This window comes from Ceratotherium simum, chromosome 6 (genome assembly GCF_057802395.1).
Source record: "Ceratotherium simum simum isolate JZ-2026a chromosome 6, ASM5780239v1, whole genome shotgun sequence".
Lineage (NCBI taxonomy): Eukaryota > Metazoa > Chordata > Mammalia > Perissodactyla > Rhinocerotidae > Ceratotherium > Ceratotherium simum.
The window spans coordinates 65553168-65581045 of NC_141905.1; the positions used below are offsets into that span (position 1 = coordinate 65553168).

Sequence of the window (27878 nt, forward strand, 5' to 3'; positions counted from 1 at the left end):
ATAAGTGGTCGACTTGAATCAAGACATTCAAGCTAAAGCAGGTGAGAAAAGGCATGAATAACATAATAGAGCATCGGAAGAATAATCGTTTCAGAAGTCAACATTTATATCACAGAAAAAGTAAAAAACACAGAGTGCTAGTTCTCCAATTAGAACTAAATGAAAATAAGGACTCTTGGGACCTCCTGTTGGATTTCCAGTCTGTAGCATATCAGTTACCTTTGAATATAGTTTGGCATATCTTCTGACATTTTTCCCTTAAATAAATCCAAATTTCTTTGTGGGTAGGGGTCTGGTGTTTAGTTCAGTATACTCCTAAACCCAGCACATTTCTGGGCAGACAGAATGCTCCTAATAAACTAATGCAGATTGAGTGACTCCTATTTCACAAGAGGGTCAAAACTGGAAATAGTCGTTTGATGGCAGACCAGTATATGTGACCAGGCTTGTTCCAAACATCTAATTATTCGTTCCAGAAAAATATATCCTTTGTTTGCTGAGATGCAAAACAATCAATTAGATGATTGTCTCCAAAAATGTAGTAAAGACTACATCATTCTTAAGTGCATATTATTACAGAACAAGATACCTAAAATGAAATGAAATCTCTAAATGTATTTCAAAACGCATGAGCAATTCTATAATAGATTCAAAGTTATAGAATGATTTCTCTTATTTTTCCTATCAACGAGTTTGGGAAGTTTTGAAATAACAACATTTTAATACTGATTTGCTTAGTGCTGGATTAGACTCATCAAGTCACTGTAGAAAGATCACTGGACAGGAAGTAGGAGCCTTGAACTCTGATTTTAGCTCTGTAGTTCACGAGCTGGATGATCTGGGTTAAATCATAGATTCTTGCATAGACAGGGAAAAGCTCTCCAGGGGTTGAGTTTATTCCCTAGGGCAGTGGTTCTCAAGCTTCAGTTTGCATCAGAATCACCTGGAGCGTTTGTTAAAACTGATTGCTGGGCTCCCCTTCCAGAGTCTCTGATTTGGTAGATTTGGAGTGGGAGTGAAAATGTACATTTCTAATGAGTTACTGCTGCTGACCTGGCAATCTCACTTTAAGAACCACTGCCCTAGGGAAAAAGGAACCTGTTGGCCTACAAGTTCCCTTCCACTGGCTACCTCTTCTCTTCCTTTGCATTCACATGTTTCCTACAGGTCTGCCCCAATTTGCACAGCTGGGCTTTCTCTGAGAGCCATTTCACTGCAGGAGCTCCCAGTGATAACAACAATAACCACAAGCCTCGCTTCTTTCTTCCATTCCGTCTAATGAAGCCTCAAGTCTCTGGAGTCAGCCTAAACTGCTCTCAACCGCTCTACTGCGTCCATCCTCAAAGTAAACTGTGAGACCTTGGCAAACGAAGACTGCGAGTTTTGAGCAATCCCACAGCTGACTCGGCCTCCGGCACTTCACGCTGTTTACACTGGGCCCTCTCCTTGGCCTCCCGTGGCAGGATCTTTGCTCAGGCCTTTTCGCCTAGGAGGTGGTGAGTAACAAGGCTTATTAGTTGTGTAACACATTCACTGCCAGGGCAGTTTCACCAGTTTGCTCTTATGGGCTTTTGAAAAGCATATTTTCTCAAGCTCGTCAGGAAGGGAACAACAAGTATAACGGTAATGCACAAAGGAAAGGGCAAATCTTTGAACCAGGGAAAATAGAAAAGAAAAAAACAACGTTCCTGGTTAGTGATGCAAGAAGAGACCTAGCTTGCCTCTTCAATAATTTAAGCTACTCATTGAACCCATAAAGTATTGTGGAGAATAGTTTGCCAATGAATGCATTGTGGATGCTTCCCTTTGGAAGTGAAACAGAAAAATTAAAGGATAGATCCACAGGCCTGGCTACTCCAACCCCTCCTCTCACGTTCTTCCCGACTCCCTGCCTTTCCTGGGCATCTACCCTTCTCTAACCACTGTCTTGGGTGGTTTTTACTAGAATCTTCACCACGTTGAAATGACTATTAAATATCACTTATCATTAACGTAGATTCTACTTTCTTAACTATCCTCTGTTTTAGAAACTTACCGTGGCTCCAAAATTTATGTGGCTTCAAGCCCAACCCCACCTGCCTGGCCTTCTTCCTACTAATACCTAGATAAAGCCTCTACTTTAGCCGTGCTGAATTCTTTCCTGAACCCCAAATGTCCTGCTATATACTTCTTGACTCAAGGCCTTCGTTCATGTTCTTCATCCTTTCTGAAACACCTTTCTGAAACTTCTTGATTTCTTTCTATCCTTCCCTCCTCTAAGTCTCATCTCTTTTCTGAAGTCTTGCTTGACGGCTGCAATCCAGTGATCCATGTATGTTCTTTGCTAGATACTGTCTATGTGATGTCAACAATATTTATTTGTCTCTAAGTTTATTGACTGGGTTAGACTTGTCTCCTCCTTTTTTAAAGAAATCTAAGGGCCAGAATGTTAATCTCATATGTCTTTTGTAGTTTAACAAAGTTTTCTTGTGTTTGTCTTTGTAATTGTAATACGTAATTACAATTAGTTGACTCCTTCAAATCCATATTCCTATATTCCTTCCACAATGTTTTTGCATGTACATGGTGCACAATAAATGCTCTAATAATAATACCTACTCAATCTGTTGCTATATATGATCCTCGTTAAGTCATTAGAGACCTATTATTTTTCCACCACACTCACCAACCCATTTATCTAAAACCTAAAAGAAAAGGATCTGAGAAATTAGGTAAACTACGTAAAGAACAGAGCTATTAATTGTTGGAAGTGGGATTACAAACTTGGGTCCATTTGACTTAAAGTGTATTTCCTCCTACAGACTCCACCCCAGTCCTAGATTACTGGGGCAAGGGTGACCTTAATAAGGATAAATGGCTTGCCCAAGGTCATATTGCAAAGTATTTATTGAAGAGATAGATAAAAATGTGTTAATCATTATTCTTTTATATGATTATGTTATACATAGATGATAAAAACTAGAAAATCACTCTCTCCAGCATTTGTGTTGGTGAACTCCAATCCAAAATTGAGGGCCAACTTCTCTGTTGGCTATTGTTGTTTTCTACCCTCTAAGTCTGCCATATAAGACATGTGAGGGGATGATAGTCTAGATCTTTTCAGTGGCTGATATGAATCTATTTTAAATGAACAGGGGGGTTTATAATGCCTGCTGCCTTCTAGGTCTCCATGGGAGAAACTGACTCACACATCCTGCCTGATGTTCTCATTGGAGCCAGGGCTTTATGATTATATATAAGAAATCCCTACAGCTGCTTTCACTAATAACATTTTAATTTAATGCATTTGATATTTCCATATTTATTGTGCTCCAATCGTGGTTTATGAGGAGAGTGAACATGGAAACTGACATAACTGATATTTAGTATGTATGCACAGTGTACTTTCCTCAAGAGGTTCTCCTGCTGAGCATAAATGTAAAATAAATACAAATAAATTAAACTCTTTGATAGGCTTCCAGAGTGCCCCAGCTGAGCTGATCAAGTCATCCCCTGCCCTCCACTTAAAGAATTCTCTGCAGAAATGAGTAAACTGATTAGAACCAAATCCCCTTGCAAAATTGGGTTTCCTTTTTCAGGCTTATGAATCTGGCTCCACTCAGAGCTGTGTTACTCTCCAAATAGAACCTGAAAGATCATTCCAATTCTGCTGCTCTCCAGCTGATGAAGAGTCTTTGCTTGGAAGGTGGGAGAGTGAGAAGGAAAAGACCTCTGTAGCATCCAATCTGTCCATCTTACAACTGACATCGGGAAGAATCTGATTCGCAAAGAGAAGGCTCCAGCTCTTGTATTGCATCCAGACAGGGACCATTAGGGAGATTGGAAGGAGAAGATGCTCAGTTTCTGGAGACTTTCAATGAGGCTGGAGAAGGCACTGAAATGGAGTTGCAAATTCTCTACCAGATTTCATTTTGTGATTACCTAAGGCAATGGTGAGAAACAGATACTTCATGCCAATTAAACTGCAGTACTGTGTTTTCTAGTCACTTCACATGTAATAAATTTATATCTACTCCACCCTGTGATTTTCTTCTCCTTCAGAATTAAAATCCTAGCTCTTTTTCATTTTCAAAATGTGGATACTTCTGGAAAAGAAAAAAAAAAAATTCATCTCTTCCTTCCCCTTCATTGAGAATCCTTTCTTGCTATAATCCAAAGAGAAAAGGGTAAGTAGTTTTTTTAAGTTAAAATATATTCAAAATAATTTTTAGACATTGAAAGTAAAACATTTTGGGAGTTGAATCCATTTATTCTAGATTAAAGGAAATGTAATTTGAAAGCAAGTGTGACTATCTATTGGTATCAATATCATGATGTAGGAAATGAAAGCTTTTCCCTTCTTCCCTTCTAGATTCTCTGGCTTGTCTAATAATTAAATTGACATAAGACAGATTAACAGGAGAAAAACAAATTTAATTTCATATGTACAGAAGCCCATAAAAATATGAGACTAAAAAAAGTAACGAAAGCAGGAAGCTTTTATAACTTTTAGACAAAGAAACAATAAATTTTCAAAGAATTGACAAGACTAAGAGGTTTGGCCTTAGGGTAGTAAATTAGTGAGGAAGTAACAAGGTTTGTTTATGTAGTCTTCTGGGCCCTAAATTCCCTATATCTAGTAATAAGGATGACTTCTACTCTCATGGTACAGGGAGGGTACCTTTTGCACAGCAGATTTATTTCCTGCTTTCAAGGGGACAAAAGAGGGTCACAGTGTCCTTCTTGTACCAGTTGTTTCTTAAGTAACTTTAATTCAAAATAATCAATATGCCAAATTGACATATTTTGGGGTTCATATTTTGCTTTCCTTCAATGATCTTAAAGATAGCTGTGTAAGGGAGTAAACACTTAGAACAAAGTATTTCAAATTCACCCAAATCTTCAACATTTGAAATAGATTTAGATTGTCCATATGCAGCAGATAGATCTTTAGGAAATAAGGGGGAGGGGAGTATCCAACAAGAATAAATCTCAGCATCTAATTCCTTCTGGAGTCTCTTGGAGCTGAATTCATAGCATCATCTTCCGGAGGCATTAAAGAAAAGGATAACTGTTCTTCTGGAGTGGTCTAGAATGACCTAGGCCGGTGTTACTCAGGGACTTGATGACTTTCAAGATTTCTGCCAGTGTTGGGACTCTACTAATTTACTTCCTTATCCTCTTACTCTTATCAATATCTGTTAACTTTTCAGATCCTATGGTGGCATATTCTAAGTGTGAAACAAGAGAAAGGGAAAGGAGAATGGAAAATAATGTAAATTGTCTGCTGTGTTCCAGGAACTGTGCTATTACAACTTATTTTATTCCCTCCAAAACTGCAAGCATCAGCTTGTAATCCACTTTTCATAGTTGAGGAAGCTAAAGCTCTGAGAAGTTAAGTAACTAAGCTTGTAAGTGGTAGAGATGGAACTGAAACCAAGACTGTCTGGCTGCCTGCTCTCTCTGCCTCACAACACAGCATCCAGAGCAGTGGTGGCTCAGGGGAGGGAGAGATTAGAGAATGCAGGAGGGGTGCCCCAGAATTTTACGGAGGAAGGAGAATTTCAGTTGAATTTGGAGGGAAAATGATACACTGGCAATTGAAAAGCCGAGGAAGGCAGTATAAATATGGGAAGGCGGTTTGCAAATACGTGTCTGTGGAATGAGCTGGGAAAGTGAGTAAACTAGTTGGTTTGGAACAGAAACTTTCTAGGAAACATAGGGTAGGAGAAAATAGAGACCAGGTCATGCTTTTATCATTCATTTTTGTGGGGCTCAAAAATATGTTCTTCAAAGTCACTCCTGTCTTTTTCTCAAGGTTGGTGTCATTGGAAGAGGTCAAATCTGTGCTCAGCTTGCTAGGCCAACTTTGGAGAGGGTCAGCATGAAAGTAGTCTTTGCAAAAGTAACATTTAGATAAAATCTAAAAGAAAACCAAGACCAGCAGTGTGTGCAAATCTATTAACAAGGTAGGAAAGGTTGGCATATTCAAGAAACTAAGACCACCGCTGCTGACACACAATGAACTTCAGGGAGAAGTGGCACAAAGAACAGGGGAGGGGTTTGCAAGGGTGGGATCACATTCAGCCTTGTGAGCTGTGGTAAGAAGTTTGATTTTATATGAAATTTAAGGGGAAGCAACTAAGCGTTTATAAGTAGGGAGATGTAATGATCCACTCTGGCTGTGGGGTGAAGAAAGGGTTGAAGGGGTTTTGAGTCCACTTTAACCAATTGGATTAATCCAAGCCAGACATCATGGTGTCCTGAACAAACGTGGTGGAAGTTGGCATGGAGAGAAATCCATAGGGTTTGAGATATATCTTGAGGATGGATTTGTCAGCACTTGCTGATGAGTGAGATTTTGGCAGAAAGGTAAAAAAAACCCATAAGGAGAGGGTTTCTGGCTTGAGTAACTCAAGAGTTCACTTTTTGATATTTTATTATGTTGAAGAGTCTGTGAGTCATTTAAGAGATGTCCAGTAGACAGCTGGACATTTCTCCTTCTTGGACTAGGGCTCCAAGTTTTCATAGCTGGCCTTGCCCTTAGATCAATACTATGTGCTAAATCTGGCAACCCTATATATGAACTTCACCACTTATCATCCCCTATGCCCCACCTACCTCTACTTTGGAGTCAGCTCTCTTGTCCTTCCTGCTTTTCAAGGCAGAGGAGGCTTTTCTTCTCCTTGAGAAGCCTGATTCTATTATCTATGCTACCTGCTCCAGGACCGTGATGTCACAATTATCTTTCTTTTTTTGTTCCACGTTATTTGGAGGCATTTTGCAAGTGTGTGTGTGTGTGTCTGTGTGTCTGTGTTTTCTCTCTTTTTGCCTTACATTGGTTGATCTATAAGTTTAATCACTTCCTATTTTTTCTTTTACTTTCACTGCCAAAATAATTTTAAAATGCCTTATTCTATTTATGTCTTCTTCTTTGCTTCAGGTGGCGAATCAGACCCATTAATAAACGCTTCTCTCCACTTCTCTCCCTCTTTAGTATCTGGCTCCCTAATGACTAACAACACCTTAAATTTTTATAGTGTTTTTATTATTTTCAAAGTGCTCTTACTTTATGAACTTGTTTTATTCAATATTCAAAATTTGAAACATAAAATTATGGTACAATGGAACAGAAGGAAACCTTAGGACCAAGCAACTAAATCATTCATCTCATACATGAGGAAATTGATGTCTGGAGAGTAAGTGATTTCCTGAAGTGTACAACTAATTAGTATCAGGATTGGAGTTAGAATCTGAGGCTCTTTACCCAAATAATCTAAAGTGAGATAAATGGAAGACTGGAAGAAAAAAGGCCAAAAGATCAAGTATTGTGAATATTTACAATAGGATCCCCAGTAATAACCTACCCCTAAACTACCACAGGTTAGATCTATCAAGATAAACATGAGTTTCTTGTCTCCATTCATTCCGCAAAACCTTTTGTTAGCTTGTCTTCCCTCTTTTAAGAGGCACATTTCTACTTGGAGGTCAATATTTTTCCTTGTAATTGTATAGCAGGCTCTATTTTGGACATGACACTGTCAAACACCACCTGCTATTTCTGGATACAGAAGAGTCCAAAAGCTCAACATGATGTCCTTGTCAGATCTCTGCTTTCCCTCCAGCCCCATTTCTCTCCATATTCTTATATGTCCTGAATAGTTAATCTACAATGATTTCCTGAATAAAGATTTTGCCCTCCACTATATATACTCTTATCACCTTCCTGGAGTGTCCATCCCTCTCTTGTCTACCTGGATAACTCTAGCATTGTTTTCCTTGGGAAGTTTCTCCTAATATTCCCAAGGAAGATTTTTTCCCAAGTTAAATCCTCCTTCGTTTCTATTGCCTTGTCATTGGGTTTTGCAGTTTTTTGCAATAACAATTTAAAAACACCTGTAATACATGAATAAAAATGTGCAAAAGTCCAAATGGTACCATGTGAAAGAGAGAACATCCCATGTAGCATTAACAAAATTAAAAGACAAGGACTGTATTTGGAAAAAAATATTTGCCAAAAATGTAATATACTAAAGATTAATGTACAAAATACATAAACAATCCCTATAAATTAGTAAGACAAAAATCGATCAAACAAATAAAAAAACACAAGGAAATCTGATATAATATAGAGCAATTCACAAAAGGGCGAATCTAAATGGACAATAAACATGAAAGATGATAAATCTCCTAGCAAGAGAAATGTAAATTAAACCAATAATGAGATAAGATTTTATTCATTATTTAGCAAAAGTTAATGAATTTAATCTCAAATGTCGATAAATCTGTAGGGAAACAGAAGGTCTCATACTACACTGGTGAGTGTATGTAGCTGTTGTGGAAAGCAATTTGTCATAATGTATCAATATTTTAAATGAGCATACTCTTCAGTCTAACAGTATCACTTTCAGGTATCTGTGTATCCAACAGAAATAAAGCACACATGTGCTCAAGGTAGCGTGTATAAGATACAACAGCCTAAAATTTAGAAGCAGTTTAAATGTTCGTCAACAGGGAAATGGTAAGAGAAACAACAGTATTTTGGGATAAAGAGCAGTTAAATAAAGTGAGGTAGATTTATATCCTGACATGGAAAGATCTTTAAGTGAGAGGTCTTTCACTCCAAGTATTGAATGAAAAAAAACAAATATCCAGATTAATATGTAAAGATCATACCATTTATGTAAAATTAGCCAAACCCAAACAAAGCAAAACAAATGAAACAAAATTGTGTATTTTTATAGATCCATTTAATACATAAATGCAATTAAACATAAAAGCCTTAAAAGGATAATACCAAACTCATAGAATGGGTAACTTTGGGGAAAGATTGGGATTGGCATAGGTGATCAAGGAGAAATTTAATTTCATTTCTAAGGTTAGATTTTTGTTTCACGGTGAGGATTGTTTATGTATAACCTGTAAATTTAAAATAAATCATTTTGAAAATGAAAATTACTTTCTTCATCCTAGAATCCCATTTTCTCTCTAGAAGTATATAAAAATCTTCAAGTATAATTTTGGATTTGTTTGTTTCTCCAAACATTTCTATCAATCTTTGCTTTATGTATTTTAAATTGGCACACTTAGTTGCATAAAAACTCGTTTTTGTATCTTCTTGACAAATTTAATTTTCATCAAATGAAATATCTCTCTTTGTTACATTTCATATTTTTACCTAAAATTATATTTTGTTTGATGTAGATATTGCTATACCTCCTTTTTTTTTGTTCAAATTTACATGATCAATCTTTTTCCATTCTCTGATTTTAACTCTTTCTCTGTCATTGTTTTGTGTCATCCATAACCAGAGTGTATCTGATTTTATTTTGAAATTACACTCAATCTAAGAATCTTTGCCTTTTTATTGTGATAACTTTTCAATGTTCAAGCTAACTTTTGCAATCATGTTTTCAGTTCACTAAATGTTCTGGGTGTTTAGTTTTTTTTTCTAACCTACCTTTTGTTGTGATGATTGACACTTTTTTTAGTTCATTTTTTCTTTATTATTATTTTTAAAGTTGTAAATTCTCTTTCAATTGCTCGAATGTGGTGGTTCTCAAATTTTAGAGTGCATCAGAATTATCTGGAGGGCTTGTTAAAACAGTGACTGCTGGGCTCTGCTTTCAGAGTTTCTGATTCATTAGTTCTGGGGTAGGACCCAACAGTTTGCATTATTAATAAGTTTCCAGGTGATAATGATGCTGGTTAGAGCACAACACTTTGAGAAGCACTGCTCTAGTGTCCACTCTTAATTTTTTAATACATAATTACTTTATAGTTTCTATCAACATCTATGTTGAATCAATATTTTTACCTTCTTTGCAAAATGATAAGAATCTTAGCACTCTCCTCTAATCCCTTTTCCAACACATTGTAACATATAAGATATTACTGAGAGACTGTTATAATATTTTTATATTACGCAACACCAAAAAAACTTTCTTGAATTAGAAGTTTTACTTATTTCTTAGCCCACCAGCATTTCCTATATCATAAGACATAGTAATACAAAAGTATCAATGATACAATGATACATGAATCTTTCTTTTTTAGATTCATTTTTCATTTGTTGCAGTATCTCCTTGAATATAATATTTTTTAAAAAATTGAGCTCATAGATAGTAATCCTTCTGAGGCTTTTCATGCCCCTAAATGCCCTTATTGTCTCCCACGCAAGTTTCAGTGGTTGTAGAATTCACCTGGTATTGCATGATATTAATCTATTGCTATTTTAATTCTTATTGCCTTTGTGGGTAAATGTTTGCTTGTTTGATTGGTTAATGGTTTGCTTGATTTTCCCTTTGGAAACATTCAGGATTTTCTCTTGATTTCTGTCTTTTGGAATATCATCATGATGTTTCTGTGTGTTGATGTTTTGCATTCATCGCCTTTTTTTTTTTTTTTTTTAATTCTGGATACTGATCTTCAGCTTTGAGAAATTTTCTTGTGATTTTTATTTCTTTGATTATTTTCTTTCTGTAATTCTTTCTGTTTTTCTTATTGTGAAATTCTTATGGGACAGATGTTAGAATTTCAAAAACTGTCTACCACATCTCTTAATCTTTCCTGCATACTTTCCAAGTCTCTTTGTCTCTTCCTCCCTCCATTCTGTTTATCTATGTTTTTAAAATTGTTTGTTGAGCTTCATTTGTGGGATACCTAGCTGAGACATCAATTATGCTCATACGTTACAAGAATGGAATAGGTATATGCATTGTCTTAGTCTACCTTTTGTTTTAATTATTTAAAAGATAAACTTTACTTTTTAGAATAGTTTTAGTTTTACAGAAAAATCATGAAGATAGTACAGTTTCCATATATCCTGCATCTATTTTTCCCTCTTATTAACATCTTACATTAGTATGATATACTTACTACAATTAATCAACCAATATTGATACACTATTGATAGCTAAACTTCATACCTTATTCGGATTTTCTTAGTTTTTTTTTTTTTTTTTTGTGAGGAAAATCAGCCCTGTGCTAACATCTGCCAATCCTCCTCTTTTTTTTTTGCTGAGGAAGACCGGCCCTGGGCTAACATTCGTGCTCATCTTCCTCAACTTTATATGGGACACCGCCACAGCATGGCTTGCCAAGCGGTGCATCGGTGCGCGCCTGGGATCCAAACCAGCGAACCCCAGGTCACTGCGGCAGAGCGCACGCACTTAACCGCTTGTGCCACCCGGCCGGCCCCTGGATCTTCTTAGTTTTTAACTAATGTCCTTTCCCTGTTCTAGGATCCCATCCAGGTTACCACATTGCATTTTCTACTCACCATGTTTCTTTAGGCTCCTCTTGGCTAGGGCGGTTTCTCAGACTTTTCTTGATTTTGATGACTTTGACAGTTTGGAGCAGTATTAGTCAGATATAATGCAGGATGTCCCTCTATTGGAAATTATTTGATGTTATTCTCATGACCAGACTGGAATTAGATGTTTTTGGGAGGGAGACCACTGAGGTAAAGTGTGGTTCTCATTAGATACATCAAAAGTGCATACTATCAACATGACTTATCACTGTTAAAAATGACTTGATCACTGGCCTAGGTGGTGTTCCTTTGTCAGGTTTCTCCTACTGTAAAATTACTCCCCCTGCCCCCCTTCCATACTGTGCTCTTTGGAAGGAAGTCACCATGTATAGCCCACACCTAAGGAGCAGGAAATTATATTCTACATCCTTGAGAATGAAAGATCTACATAAATTATTTGGGATTCTTTTGCACAGATCTGTCTCTTCTCATTTATTTATCCAATCATTTATTTATATCAGTATTGACTCATGGATGTTTGTTTTATACTTTGGGTTATAATCCAATGGTATTTTATTTATTTTGTTGCTCGTTGTTTCAGCTCAGTTTATTGGGAGCTGATTCAGTTAGCTTCTGTGTCCTTTGACATACTCCCATCATTTTTTTCGCTTTTTCTTAGCACTGCCTTACTTTCTGGCACCACAAGATGCTCTAGGCTCTCCTTGTAAATGTACTGTTCCAGTCCTAGAATCAACCACTTCTCCAAGAAGCCCTGGTTCCTTTTATAGGAGAATGGTATTAGAAACTAAGATCTGGGACAAAGTGTGTTCATTTTGCTACTGAGATGTCTTTGCTTCTAGGCCTTCTCAGGTGAAAGAACAAGGAGATATGTGTGTATACTAACCTTTGTATATACACATATCTATAAATATTTTTGTATGTTTCCATCTGTACCTGTATTCAGCTAAACATGAGTTGATACTCATGTCTCCAACTTCAATCCTTTTCCACAGGGATCGTTCTAGCTTCCTCCCTTGTTTATCTGTAATCTCTCATTCCTGTAGTGGGAAACTTGGCTCTCACATCACCTGAGTACATCCATTTACTTAACTGTTTAAGTTTGTTCTATATGTATAGTAGTGTCAGTTGTTAACCTGTGCCCCCATGAGAAATGACTTTATGAACTAGAGCACAGAGCTTGTGGATAGTTTATTTTGCCTTTAGTGGTACAGACTCCTTCCATTTCCAGAGTTACTTAGGTCAGGACCTTTCCTCTCACCCCTTTCAATGAAGTTGTTTCCTACATTTGTAATATAGTTAGATTGCTTTGTCACCTTCTGCATTCTATCTTGAGATCCCTTGACCTACTATATTATATATTTAATTTGTATATATTAAGGTTCACACTTTGTGCTGTAAAGTTCTTATGGGTTTTGACGAAAGCAAAATCTCACATATCGACATGAGTACACATGTGTCCACACGATCATACAGAATAGATTCAACACCTTAAAACGTTTCCTATGCTTCACCCATTCAATCTTCCATTCTCCCTCCCCAATCCTTGAAACGCTGACAAGCATTCATGTTTTTAACTATTGCTATAGTTCTGCCTTTTACAGGATGTCATATAATTGGAATCATAGAGTATGTAGCTTTTTCAAACTGGCTTCTTTCATGTGACAACATTTATTTAAGATTCATCCATGTCTTTTTGTGACTTGATAGCTCATTTTTTTAAATTGCTGAATATTTTCCATTGTGTGGATGATTATGAATAAAGCTGCTATAAACTAATTTGTGTAGAGGTTTTGTGTGAACATAGGTTTTCAGATCAATTGGGTAAATACCTAGGAGCATGTTTGCTGGCTCATATGGTAAGACTGTACTTACCTTTGTAGGAAACTGCCAAACTGTCTTCCAGAGAGACAGCACAATTTTGCATTCACGGCAGCAATGATGGACAATTACTTTGCTCCAAATCCTTGTCACCAACATTGGTATTTTCAGGGTTTTTTTACTGTTTGTTTTTTTGCCATTCTAATAGGCAGTGTCTCATTGTTGTTTTAATTTGCAATTCCTTAATGACAAATGATGTTGAGCTTCTTTTATATGCTTATTTACTATTTGCATATTTTCTTTGTTATATCTTCTTTGGTGAGGAGTTTGTTCAGATCTTTTGTTCATTTTTTAAACGGGTTGTTTATCTTCTTACTGTTGAGTTTTAAGTCTTCTTTGTATAGTTTACATAGAAGGCCTTTAACAAATATGTGTTTTTTAAATGTTTTCTCTCAGTTTATGGCAAGTCTCTTCATGTTCTTAACAATGTCTTTCACAGACCAGAAGTTTGAATTTTAATGAAGTCCAATTTATCAAAGTTTATTCTTTCATGGATCATGCTTTTGGGGTGGTATCTGAAAACACTACCAAATCCAAGATCGTATTGATTTTCTCCTATTTTTTTCCAGAACTTTTATAATTTTGTATTTTACATTTAAGTGTATGATCCATTTTGAGTTAATTTTTATAGAGGTTTAAGTTCTGTGTTTAGATTTTTAGTCTATGCAAGTGGATGCCCAGGTGTTTCAGCACCGTTAGCTGAAGACTATCCTTTCCCCATTGGATTGCCTTTGCTCCTTTGTCAAAGATCTGTTGACTATATTCATGTGGGGAAATGAATATCTGGGCTCTCTATTCTGCTCCATTGATCTATGTAGCTAATCTTTCACCCAAATCATACTGTCTTGATTGTTAAGGTTTTATAACAAATCTTGAAATCTGGTAGTTTTAGTCATCTAACTACATTGTTCTTCAGTCTTATGTTGACAATTATAGGTCTTTTACTTGTCCGTACAAATTTAGGAATCAGTTTTTTGATATCTGTAAAGCACCTTGAGGTTTTGATAGGGATTGTGTAGACTGAAGTGGGAGGAATTGACATTTTGATAGTATCGGATCTTCCAGTGTATGAACACAGTATGTCGCTCCATTTATTTAGACCTTTAATTTCTTTCACGATAGCTTTATAGTTTTCCATGTATAGATCCTGTACATATGTTTTTAGATTTATACCTAAGTATTTTATTTTATTTTTGTTTGATTATTACCATATTGCTTTTTCTAAAATTTCAAATTCCAATTGTACTTACCCGGTATATAGAAAACAATTGACTTGTGAATATTAACCTTATATTCTATAATTTTGCTATACTAGATTATTCATTACAGGAGTGTTTTTTGTTGTTCCTATTAATTCTTCAGGATATTCTTCATAGACAATCATATCATCTTTGAACATAGTTTTATTCTTTCTTTTCTAATCTATGTACATTTTTTTCCTTTTATTATCTTATTACACTAGCAATGATGTCCAGTATGATAATGAATAGAAGTAGTGAGAAAGGACATATTTGCTTTGTTCCTGATCTTAGGAGGAAAGCGTTTAGTTTCTCACAATTAAGTATGAAGTAAACTGCAGGTTTTTGTAGCTTTACTTTATCAAGTTGAAGAGGTTTCCATCTATTCCTAGTTTGCAGAAAGTTTTTTTTTTTTATCATAAATGGTTGTTGAATTTTGTCAAATGCATTATCTTCATCCATTGATATAATCATATAATTTTTCTTTTTTAGCCCATTGATATAGTGGGTTACAGTGATTGATTTTCAGTGTTGAGCCAGCCCTGCATATCTGAAAAAAAAACTCAGTTGGTCGTGGTGTATAATCCGTTTTACACGTTGTTGGATTTGATTTGGTAATATTTTGTTGAGTATGTTTGTATCTATCATCATAAGAGATATTAGTCTGAAATTTTTCTATATCTTGTAATGTCTTTACCTGGTTTTAGTATTAGGGTAAGGCTGGCCTCACAAAATAGGTAGGAAGTATTCTCTTGGCTTCTATTTTTTTTTTTTTTTGGAAAAGATTATGGAGAATTGGTACTATTTCTAACTTAAATGTTTGGTAGGATTCACCAGTCAAGCCACCTGATCCTGGTGTTCTCTTTTGGGGCGGGTTATTAATTATTGATTTAAAAAGAAAATAAATGTAGGCCTATTCATATTATCAAATTGTCCTTGTGTGAATTTTGTTAGCTTGTGTCTTTCAAGAAATTAGTCTATTTCCTCTAAGCTATCAAATTTATAGTCATAAAGATGCTCATAGTATTCCTTATTTCCTTTTTATGTGAGATTGGGACTGATGATCCCTCTTTCATTTCTGCTATTTATAATTTGTATCTTCTGCCTATTTGTTTTTTTTTTTTGGTTATCTGCTGTAATAGCCTGATTACCTGCTGTATTAGGTATTACAATATTACCTGCTGTAATAGCCATTTTATTGATCTTTTCAAAAAACGAGCTTTTGATTTCATTGATTTTCTCTGTTGATTTCCTGTTTTCAGTTTCATTCATTTCTGCTCTAATTTTTAATATTTCCTTTCTTTAGATTTAAATTACTCTTCTTTCTCAGTTTCCTAAAGTGGAAACATAGCTTATTGATGTTACATATTTCTTCTTTTCTAGTATATGCATTCAATGCTATAGATTCCTCCTTAAGCACTGCTTTTTCTGTGTCCCACTAATTTTAATTAAGTTGTATATGCATTTTCATTTAGTTCAAACTATCTTAAAATTTCTTAAGACTTCTTTGTGTTATTTACAAATGTGTTGTTTAATCTTCCTAATATTTTGGAGCTATCTTTGGAATATTTTGGAGATAACGTTGGTTTTTTTCAGCTTTCTGTTATTTTTTTTTTCTAGTTTAATTGTGGTGTGATCTGAGAACATGCTTTGTATAATATCTATTCTTTTAAATTTGCTAAGTTATATTTTATAGCCCAAAATGTGGTCTATCTTGACTATTCCATATAAAATTGAGAAATATCTATTCTTCTGTTTTTGATAGAATATTCTATAAATTTCAATTATGTTAAGTTGGTCAATAATGGTGTTCTAGTCAACTATCTCCTTACTGATTTTCTGCCTGCTAGATCTATCAATTACTGAAAGAGCTGTATTGAAATATCCAACTATAATAGTGAATTTGTTGATTGCCCTTGCAAATCTAGCAATTTTTGTGGCATGTGTTTTGATGTTATGTTGTTAGGTGTAGAGACATCTTGGATCTTTATGTCTTTTTGAAGAATTGACCCCTTTACCATTATAAAGTGCCTCTCTCTTTTTTTTTTTTATAATTTTATTTATTTATTTTTTCCCCCAAATCCCCAGTAGATAGTTGTACATCATAGCTGCACATCCTTCCAGTTGCTGTACGTGGGACGTGGCCTCAGCATGGCCGGAGAAGCAGTGCGTCGGTGCACGCCCAGGATGCGAACCCGGGCCGCCAGCAGCAGAGCACGTGCACTTAACCGCTAAGCCACGAGGCCAGCCCTAAAGTGCCTCTCTTTATCCCTAATATTTTCTTTGTTTTGAAGTCAGCTTTGTTGGAAGTAATATAGCTACTCCAACTTTCTTTCGATTAGTATTAGCATGGTATATCTTTCTTCATTCCTTTACTTTTAATCTATTATGATCTTTATATATAAAATGAGTTTTGTATAGATAATATATATTTGGATCCTGTTTTGTTATCCATTTGGATAATCTCAGTCTTTGTTTGGGTATTTGAACCATTCTCACTTAGTGAATAATATCTATCGTGTTGGTAACTGTTTTCTATTCATTGAACTTTTTTTTCTTTTTTCCCCCTCTTTTTCTGCCTTCTTTGGTTTTAATTGAGCATTTTATATTATTCCATATTTTTCTCTTCTCTTAGCGTATCCATTATACTTCTTTTCCAAAATTTTTAGTGGTTTCCCTAGAGTTTGCAATGTATCTTTTAAACTAATTTCAGTCCACCGTCAAATAACTCCATACTGCTTCACATAGCATTCAGATACCTTATATAATAGAATATTCCCAATTTCTCCCTCACATCCCTTATGAGATTGTTATCATTCTTTTCACTTGCCCATCTGTTATAATTATTCAATACATTGTTGTTCTTATTGCTTTAAACAAATAGTTATCTTTTAGATAAATTATGAATAAAAAAGAAACTATTTTACTTTATCTTGATTTATTCTTTCTCCAAAGCCCTCACGTTCTTTATGTAGATCTGAATTCCTGACCTCTATCATTTTATTCTTTTTTTTTTTTTTTTTGATATTTCTCATGGGGGAGAACTGCTGGCAATGAATTCCCTGTTTTTGTTTTTCTGAGAAAATTTTTATTTCTTTTTAATTTTGGAGGATAATTTTACTGGGTATAGAATTGTAGGTTGGTGGGGTTTTCCCCTTTCTTCCAACTCTTTAAATATTTCAGTTTACTCTCTTCTTGCTTGCATGGCTTATGACAAGAAGTCCACTATAGTTCTTATTCTTTTTCTTCTCTGTATAAGGTTTTTTATTTCCTCTGGCTTTCCAGATTTTCTCTTTGCCTTTGGTTCTTTGCAGTTTGAATATGAAATACTTAAGCGTAGATTTTTTGGTATTTATCCTGCTTGGTGTTCTCTTAACTTTGTGGATCTGTGGTTTGTTATCTGTCATTCATTTTGGAACAGTATCAGCCATTATTACTTCAAACATTTCTTCTGCTCTGTTGTCTCTTCTCCTTCTGGTATTCCAATTATACATATGTTAGATTTTTTGAAATTTAACAAATTCTTGGGTATTCTGTTATGATTTCTGTTAATTCTTTTTTTCTGTTTGCATTTTATTTTGGGAAGTTTCTATTGACCTATTTTCATGCTCGTTAATAATTTTCTTGGTCTTTATACTACTGATCAGTACATCAAAGGCAGTCTTCATTTCTGTTACAGTATTTCTGATTTTCAGCATTTCGTTTCTATACTCTCTTAGATTTTCCATCTCCCTGTGTAGATTACCCATCTGTTCTTGCGTGTTGTCTGTTATTTTCCATTACAAGTCTTAACATATTAATCATAATTATTTCAAGTTCCCTATATGATAATTTCAAAATCTGTGTCATATATAAATTTATGGTTCTGATGCTTACTTTGACTGTCTTTTTCTTGCTTTGGGTGTGCCTTAATTTTTGTTGAAAGCTGGACATGATGTTTCACGTAATAAGAGCTGAGATAAATAGGCCTTCACTATGAGATCTTATGTTAATGTTGCTAAGAGCTGGGTTGTGTTGTATGTTTATTGTAGCTGTGGGTGTCAGAGGCTTCAAATTTCTCTAGAGTCCTTGTTTTTCTCTCCTGTTCTCTGTGGGCTTCCCTAAGATCTCTTTCTCAGACAGAGTCTGCTTCTTGCAGCTCTTCCAACTATACTCCACTGTTAGTATGCTTGTAAATTGTTGAGGAGGAGAAGCATTCATAATCTTATAATTAAATTTCAGTCTTTTAGTTGACCTAATTCCAAGGGCTATAACCTTCACATGGGTGTCTTAGCTTTTTTCTTCCCATTAGACAAGACAGGAAGGCTAGAGGGGACTAGAGTGGGAGAGATCAACTTCCCCCACGTAAGATGAGGCTCTGGTAAGGTCTTTTCCTCTAGAGAATTGGCCTTTGTTATGGAGAATGCTCTTTGTGTGTTTCACAGTGGTTTCTTTTCCTTCCACTTGACAAAGCCAGGAGGGAATCTCTCTCAGCTTTCCACATTGAGAATTTGGTGAGGTTCCCAGAGGTAAAAGCCACAAAAATTTGGAAGCCTCCTAGAAGTGCATGCCCTTGATTTGTCCACACTCATACTGCAGAGCAATTCATCAAAATTACCATTTAATTGTTCCTATCAGTTTATAGTTCTAGTGGCTTGCTTCAGATAAGCGTGTCTTGTCTATGACTCTACAGATTCACCTGTCTCTCCAGATTTTGGGGTGGTGGTTTGTCCTGTGTCTCAGTTCTCTGATAGGTCCAAGAAAAATTATTGATTTTTAGTTTGTTCATTTTTTTCTTGTTATAAGGACAGGTGTGATGACTTTCAAATTTTACTTGTTAGAACTGAAACAAGAAGTTTTAACTTTAAATTTTGATAATCATGTTTTAATGTTTATGATCTCTGGACACTTTTTAATGTAACATCCTAATGAATATTCAGAATTCATAGCAAATATAAGAAGGTCTTAAAATAAGTAAAATTTATCTTGATTTTGTGGGTATTAGTTCTTCCATTTGTTGAATGAGTTGCCATTCTTTTGAGTTATTGGTTCTCTTCAAATGTTTGGTTATATTCCCATTTATAATCCCAGCTCTTCTTTATGTGGATGCCAGTTCTGACCTCAGAAGCTTGTTTCTGGAGTATTTGGGAGTTTAGCTGAATATACTAGTGAAGAGGTTGCGCATAATACTTTGTATTTGTGGCAAAGAATCTCTCTGTTCCTCCTGAGGTAGCCAGCCACTTGATATATTGCTTTGCTTTTCATTCCCAATGGTAAAATCCCTGGTCATAAAAAGCATAAATAAGAGATGGTTCCAACCAGCCTGCTGCTCTAAAAACAGTTTCTCAGTTAAGCACCCTGATGATTTCCTCAGAGCTCTCTCATTTTCTCTAACTTAATCAAATCTGAGCCTGAACAACCTCTGGAATTATGCATCCTTTTATAACCATCTTTTTCTATGTCTTTTGGTCTGGTCTGTTGTCTCCTCCCTTCATCCAATTTATCCATGTTCTACCTTTTAGAAAGCCTTCAACATTATTAGTTTGCTGATTATTCTCTCTTATTTTCCAGCTTTTGTAAGTTAAAAAATGACATTTATTGCAGTTTGGGATTCACCCAGGTAATCTTTCTTGAACTACTTTCTCATATCACAAATTTATTAGAATTATTTCCTAATTAAACTTCCAAATTCAAGTGACCAAAAATAGTCATCATATCTCTATCCCCATCTAGGAGCACAGCCTTACACTTAACAGATCTTCCTTATATTGTGCACGAATTAATAAATATATGAATAAATGAAATGTATATAACACCTATGCTATATCCTGTCTCAGGGTTACAATTATTCAGTGATTATATCTACATAGCTAACGGGGATATCTTTTCTTTAGTTTGGCATTAAATAAATTGGAGGAAGAAAAAGAACAAAATACAGAGAAGTAAAGAAATTTCTATTCCTGTCCACAGTTGTACAGAAGAGAATCTTCCCATATGTTTTCTGACATCTCCATCCCTCTCCCCCAACTACACTGTTCTTATTGTATAGGCTCATTGGCTGTGCACTGTAGAGATATGGCATAACACTGCATTTTGGTTTTTTGCTGCCTTACCTCACAAAGGACTTCATTTTTCTTCCTTTGGGTCAAAGGCCCCTACTTTCAATCTGAATAGGCTGCCTGCTCATCTAGCCCCACTCAATCATGGGGCCAATGCAGAGAAAGCAGTGTGTGCTTTCTGTCATGTGCTGTATTTTGTCTAATTTATATTCATACTGGGTTATATTCAACAATCTGATGGAGTGACCCTCACTACCATACTCTTTGATTTGTGGAAAAATAATCGCAAACCTTGTAAGAGCCCAAAGGTTTTTTTTTTTTCCCCCAGTCTATATTTCTATTGATAATATGAGGAAGTATACAGCTATTCTTCCTTTCAAGTGAAGTCTTTCTAAAGTAAACCATGCAACTTTATTTGAATAATCCAAATGATTAAATTATTTTCCTTCCTGTTGTTGGTCTTCATAAATTGAAGCAATCTTCACCGAAACCATCAACTACCTTGTCAGAGGCCCAGTATTATTCTGAATAAATTTTAACCTAGAACCAGAGGCTTAGCCTATGGTTGAAACATTTTCTTTGAAGACTTTAATGTCTGAATGCACTTAAAAATGGAGTAGCCAAAAATTTGGAATCATTATTACCATTCTTGTTATTTTCTTTATGTTAAGATAAAACTTACATTAACCTTAAAAAATAGAAAACTTTGAATCAAGAAATTAAAATATACCTCTGGCTCTGCTGAATAACTTTAGAAAAGTTGAATAATATTCCTTACCCTGTTGTCAATCTATAAAATGGTTGCATTAGCTATATATTTTCTAAAGTCTATATTAGCTCTAAAATTATTTCATCCATTGCACTAACTTATGCTCCACATATTTAAGGGATTGAAGGTTTAAGTTAAAATAAATTTATATTGCCAAATGCTGTCCATTTATGAGTGTAATGAAATCTGTTGTTACTTTGGGAGCAGGGATCCTAAAGAAGGTAGATATCATATTCGGTGAGAACAGTCTTATGGAATAATACAGCAAGTTCTGCTATTTTGTTAGTTGGTCAATTCAAGAAATCTCTTAAAGGCAAATGAAAAGGTCATTGCAAATCTCCCAGTGTTGCTATTCTATTATGAACAACCCACCTAAAATATTTTGAAATAGCCACTTCCCCTGTGGAAAGTTTACAGAGTAAACTGACAATATGTCTTCACTGGCAAAGGCAATCCATGAACCTGCAACAAACCAATTTATCATTTATGGGCATTTTATTTTAGTTAGGTGTAGCGTGGGGAGAATTAAAGAAAAAAAAAAAAAGCATGAATCATATAACTGAGAGTGATTGGAATCTGTTTGACTCTGAGCTATCACCACTGGAATTACCAGGATGTAAAATACTCTCCTGCAGTGGAACATTGCTGAGTCCTTATACAATCTCCTTGAGAACCATTAAAATGGCCCAGTTGGAGCTGCTCTGTTGGTCTTCTTTGTGGAACCCTTTGGCCTTATCCAATAATGCACCTCAAGGCCTTCTAACAGGAGCTGTGTCACATCTCCAGTCTCCAATTCCTAGTTATGCTGGACTTGGGCTTCACTGGCTGCAGCTCGGAGAAGAAATGGACATTTCTCCATCATTACTGTAAATATTAATGACTTAAAAAGAGCTAGTGTTAAGGTTTTGTTTTTCTACATCCTTAGTGAGTTAGGATTAACAGTGTGGGTCAGAAGACAGATAATTGTTACAACCAAAAGAATCTGTCCCACTAAAACTCAGCCTTCAGAACTCACTTTAAGTATTTTGCTGATCACGTTTCTGGAGAAGTCCTTTTCGTCCCCTTATGTGTTTGTTTGGAGTCCTCATCTCTCTGTCCTGGATATTTCATCACTAACCATAACATTTTTCTCAGTGGTCCTTTTGGTCATCTTCAAAACAACCTGAGCAGGACTTTCCAGTGCCAGATTTTTGAAAATGGATAGGCAGCTTAGGCCCCACCTCACTCTATCCCAATCCCAGGCACCATGCTGAATAGTAAGGCAGAACTTTTCTTCAAGTACAATGTGAACTTGCTAATAATCCTACATGGACCAAGAAAATAGACTTTAATGATTTGTGAGCTTCCTGTAAAACTTCACAATTTTTCGAGCTTCTGGAAAAGCACTTCAAATAGTTCTTTCCAGTCCCTTCACTTTTCCCCCATATCAGTTCTGGAGTTAAATACAACCTTCCCTTTACCTACTCTCCACACCCACACCCCAACTCAGAATCTAATTTCTTCATTATTATGATGATTATAAAAGTATAGGAAGGTAGATGGATAGATGAATAGATGTAGATGTATTGGATATATAGATAATTATGATACCACTTTTGCCATGGCAAGCATCTCCTAGGGATATAAGGAGAAGTGGAACCAAATGAGGTTTGCCTCATTTGCATATTATGGCAGGTAGAACTCTTAGGCCTACAGCCCCCTCTACTGGGTGTGTTTTCCAGATTTATTGTACATACTTATGCAGGAGGTCTTTGTCATCCTTTTTTGAGTGCTTTTGATTAGGATCTACTTAACTCAAAATCCTATCCTTGTTCAGACTTATAGGACCCTACGTGGATTCAAGCTTCTAAAGCACATAAATTCTGTTTCAAACTAAATTCCCCCTTCACCCATTCTGAAGCTTTGATGATGGTTCCAAAGTCCATACTTCAAATTAATTAAACTAGGAGGCCATTAGACTGAGGTAGCCCTAATGCTGTGGCAGCCTGCATAAGCAAACCAAAATCTAAGCCTGCGGATGCTTTGAGGTTATGACATTGAAACCTAAAGTCAACCAATCACAAACATCCGACTAGACTTTAAGCTATAGCCAATCAATAATTTCTTTGCTTTGCTTCTGCCTTTTCTCTGTAAAAGTCTCTGCCGGAGCTCCTGTCAGTGGAACGCTCCTGATAGCCTCTGGTTTGGCGCTGCCTGATTCAAATCGAGTTTTGCTCAAATAAGCTCTAAATTTTTAATATGCCTCAGTTTATCTTTTAACAATGCTCACCATAAAGATACCTTTATTTACCCTTTTCCTCTCAAACCTCTGATATCCTTAGCCCATGAGATTCTTTAGGGCCAAAAGCTCATTAATTGATTATTGAACATAATGTCTCAGATGCCTATTACGTGCACCATACTGAGATCTGCAGATGCAGAGAAAGCTGAGAACTATTTCATTTGATATATTTCCATACTTGACTTTTGTATAAGCTTTTTAATAAAGCAAACAATAAACAGCAAACAAACAACAATGGAACACATTGGGTAGATGGCTTTTATAATTTGTTTTCTGAAACTACTTCATGGACCCAAATATTTCTCTTTTCTTAAAAAGAGGACACCAAGTTCCCCAAAACTACTCCCAGACACTTAAGTCAACAGAATCTGATCTGAGTGACATCTTGATAATGATGCTCTTCTCTGAGACTTTGACCTGTTACAGCAAGGTGGTTTCTGCCAACTCTCCTAGGAGGGAGATAGAAAATTCTGTTCACAGTCCGGATAGGTAAACATGAGGTTCCTAAGTACGAGAGCACCGCCATGCTGGGAGGCCTTTGGTTGGCAGTGCAAGGAGGCCAGGCTGTCATGAGACTTCTTTTCTCTTCAGGGTAGAAGGGTAGAAATGACAAAAATGGAAATTGAAAGAAATGATCATTTTTGGTCTTTTGCTTAATATTAAACTGAAAATACCAAAACTGTAGATTGTGTGAGTGATATACACACACAAACACACAATTGTTCAATGACTTTGAAATTGAGTAGGCAAAATATACACATAGCAAAATGGTGTCAATCATTATTATCAATCATAATCATCATCATAGTTGACATTTATTGATCATTCATTATGTCTAACTCTTCTCTCATTACTGTTCTTTTGCAGGCAATAGCTGTGTTGGAAATCAGTTTTGAGTGTTGGAGATTTTCCAGAGATGAAACCGAACAGCTTGAGGGACTGGGGAGTAAATTTCAGTTGTGTCATTAAGTTGCTGACAGTACACAAGAAAATAGAAGCTACCAACTGGAATATGGAGCTTGAAGTAGCTTTTAGCCCAGCTCCGTGGGCTATGTAGGTAGTATTGTTTGAAGTCTCTGGAAAAGGCAGGAAAAAGCCAATCTGTAGAATAAAGGATAGAGTTTTAGAGACAAATTTTTCTTTCTTTTTTTCCTTCTCTCCATGTCTTCCTCCCTCACCCACCCACTCCCTCATTTCCTCCTTTTCTTTCTTTATGCTTCCAAGACACAGCTATTTAAAACCTGTGGACCATTTGTATGAAATTTGATGGGTACCTTGTTTGGTTCTAGAATGAGTGTTCCTTTAAACTCCATAACATGGATCCCTTTGCTCTTGAATTGTTTGTTTTAAACCAGGAACCACACCTAAAGGCAAAAGTCCTCCCTGTTAATAACTGCTAAGGAATACAGTATATACAAAGGGACCAAGGATAAACTATTGTGAAGCTGGCCATGTAGGCAACATTAAACAGACAGCATAAACATCTCTTTGGGAGTTAGGGATTAGTGTTAAAATACACACTGAGTCAGGGCAGAGGTGTTTCGATCTTTATCGTTTTCTAATTGTTTTTAGAATTATATTTTCTTAAGTTGGCTGGAGAGTTCTCTAGAAAGCATACACTATACAGGACCAGGACCAAAATAGCCCCCATCGCCCCCTAAACCTGAGGCTCTTTATATAGGGTACTAGTTCCCTCTAGCACACTGTTTTATTTATTTTTTTGCTTATCAAAGTCAACTTTGAGGAAGAGAGCCAAAGGTAATTGTTATGAATGTGAGAATAACTGAGACCTGATAATTAATCTTTCCACTTTTACTTATATTTGCATTTTAATGGGACAACTATTTTATTTTATTTATTTATTTTTATTTGTTCCACCAAAGCCCCAGTAGATAGATGTATGTCATAGTTGCACATCCTTCCAGTTGCTGTATGTGCGACGCGGCCTCAGCATGGCCGGAGAAGCGGTATGTCGGTGCGCACCCGGGATCCGAACCCCAGCCGCCAGCAGCGGAGTGCGCGCACTTAACCGGTAAGCCACCGGGCCGGCTCATGGGGCAACTATTTTAAACAAAGGAATTGGAACCTTTATCCTGGAATTTTGAATCTTCTTGGAGAGTTTGGGAGAAGTATATATAGATAGGATATGAATTCTTTCTGGTCTCCTTTCCTTACCCTTTCCCCTTTCCGGTGAAATTCATGTTATATAGACATCTATCAATAATGCAGACAACAAAATTTGAATCTTGGTGTAGCCATTTGTTAGAAATACGCTTTTTGGGCAAATTACTTAAACTATCTCTGAAGTTCACTTTGCTCATCTGTAAAATCAGTAAAGACTAAATTAAGTAATATATAAGATGTTATATCTGGCTCCTGATGTTAGTTCTTCATCATGCATGAAAAGCATTTGTTTTCCAGAAATGAATTGAGCAATTCTCATCCCTATCCTGCAGCCAAAATAAAACCACACCTACAACCATTAATTCACCTGCATGTACCAACCATTTACAACGTATCTTGCATTAACTCTTGTGAGAAATGCAAAGTGGGTAACATTTGACACATTAGGCATGATATTAAATAATAATAACAGAAAAATAAGGTCTTTATAATTAGAGGACTATTGTTAAGTTATTGTATTATTAAACTACGACAAAATATCATTTAGAGGGCTATTGATAAGGTTGCATGATAGGATCAAAAAAGAAAAATAATTGGGAGGTCGATGAGAGATGGAAGGATAAGGGCATAAGACAAGAAAACTGCAAAGACAGCACAAGAAAGCCGAGGATTCTGAGAGATGGTGAGCAGCAAGGACGGAGCAGATCTACATATAACATAATGCCAGAATCACATTTGAACTACTAGGATGCAGGGAGCAAGGCATTGGAAGCTATGGTCGGTATTGAAGATAAGAACTTTTCCAACTCGGGGGGCTGTGAGGAGAGTGAAAGGATGGACATTGCTTTTCTACTTGCTCAGAACTGTTCCACAGTATAGTTTTCCAGGCACTTCTGGCTCAGTTAGGGCAAAGGCAAAACAAAGTGACAGTGATGGTTACACGTTTCAGTCTGGGAGTGCATTTCTGTCATAGAACACCCAATCATTTTGATCCAGTATTTTTCTTCTTTTTTTTTTTTGTCCCCAGCCAGCTTGCAATGATGAAGGCTTTCCCTCTGAGAAAGCTGGAAGGCAGGCAATTCCTCATGCTTGCTCTTTAGGTCGACCTTTGTTAGAGATGATTTGACACTTTCTCTATATCCAAGCCCCAAATTAATTGTAGGCATCTCATCAGTCTGTTTTCAAAATTGTGTCATCTTATTTTTCTCACATTAAACATGTAGATGGGGGGTCTTTGTGATAAGGTACTCATCTCTAGTTTCCTTATTGTTCTCCTTCTTGCATGAGAGGGGGACACATCAGGAAATTATCAGCAATTTGTGTTGTAGATACTTCAGTCTCTTGAATTTGTATTTTCTAATCTTTGACATGCAAAGGGAAAGATAACGTGAAACCAGTTCTTTTATCATTGCAGGATTGGTTCGATTTGTAATATACAGTTCAACTAATTGTTCATCCAATACAAAGTTGCTAGGGTATGTTACTACTTGAAGGCTGGGGCAGAGGATAGACAGTAATGTTGCTGCTTACTTTGTTCTAAGTGAAAATCAGAAAGGGAAATCATTAATTTTCTTAGGATTGTTTTATCACTTACTGTGTTCTCTTTTCCTTTGTAGATAACAGCCATGGTGTTTGTGCCAAATTATTCCAAGAGACTATGCGGTGTATGTAATGAACAATATCTAGGAGTGCAGTGGATATGGCATAGTACACAAGGCTCTTCGTGGAGATGAGGGCAGCAACCTTCATTGCAAGAGACTTACATTTTCAGATAGAGGAAGTTTGCTCAAGAAGACCGAACCCACCCAATCTATGCTTGGTGGAAGGGGTATTGTTTATTCTGGAAGAAGTGTGCCAGGTAAATATACAAACAGATGCATGATTGTTAGAGGTCTAGGTCTAGCTACTGATTAGGACCAGATAGCTGGCTGGAACTTTAGCCTCAGTATGGGCCAAACAACTGAGATTTTGCTGGAGTAGGTTCTCCCTCATACAAAAGATCACCTTGGTGTCATATTTTGGGAATGGGAATTGAGAAAGATTGACAGCAGCACATTTCATATTTTGAGCCTTGTGTCTGCAGGATTTGGTCAGCCAACCATTTCCTGGAATCAATGGATAGTCCTAGGAAGTTAAAAGCAAAATTACACTGTCTTGATCATGCCCTTACTTTGCATTTTCTCTGAATATTCTAGCTACAATTTGGATAACGTCCTTTCAGCTTTGCTTGGCTCTGGCTCCTCTCAGCTTTCCTCCCAGGATTCTACGGAGTTTGAGAGTAAGTGCTTGCATCTTC

General features: G+C 36.2%; 1 long non-coding RNA gene across 1 annotated transcript; it reads left to right on the top strand.

Moving 5' to 3' along the window:
• The first annotated feature begins 1149 nt into the window (after positions 1-1149).
• On the top strand, positions 1150-27878 carry LOC147916884 (uncharacterized). The gene is made up of 6 exons (XR_015552574.1): positions 1150-1496; positions 3579-4166; positions 24326-24515; positions 25342-25490; positions 27199-27440; positions 27778-27878. It is a non-coding gene; the product is annotated as an uncharacterized LOC147916884 (long non-coding RNA).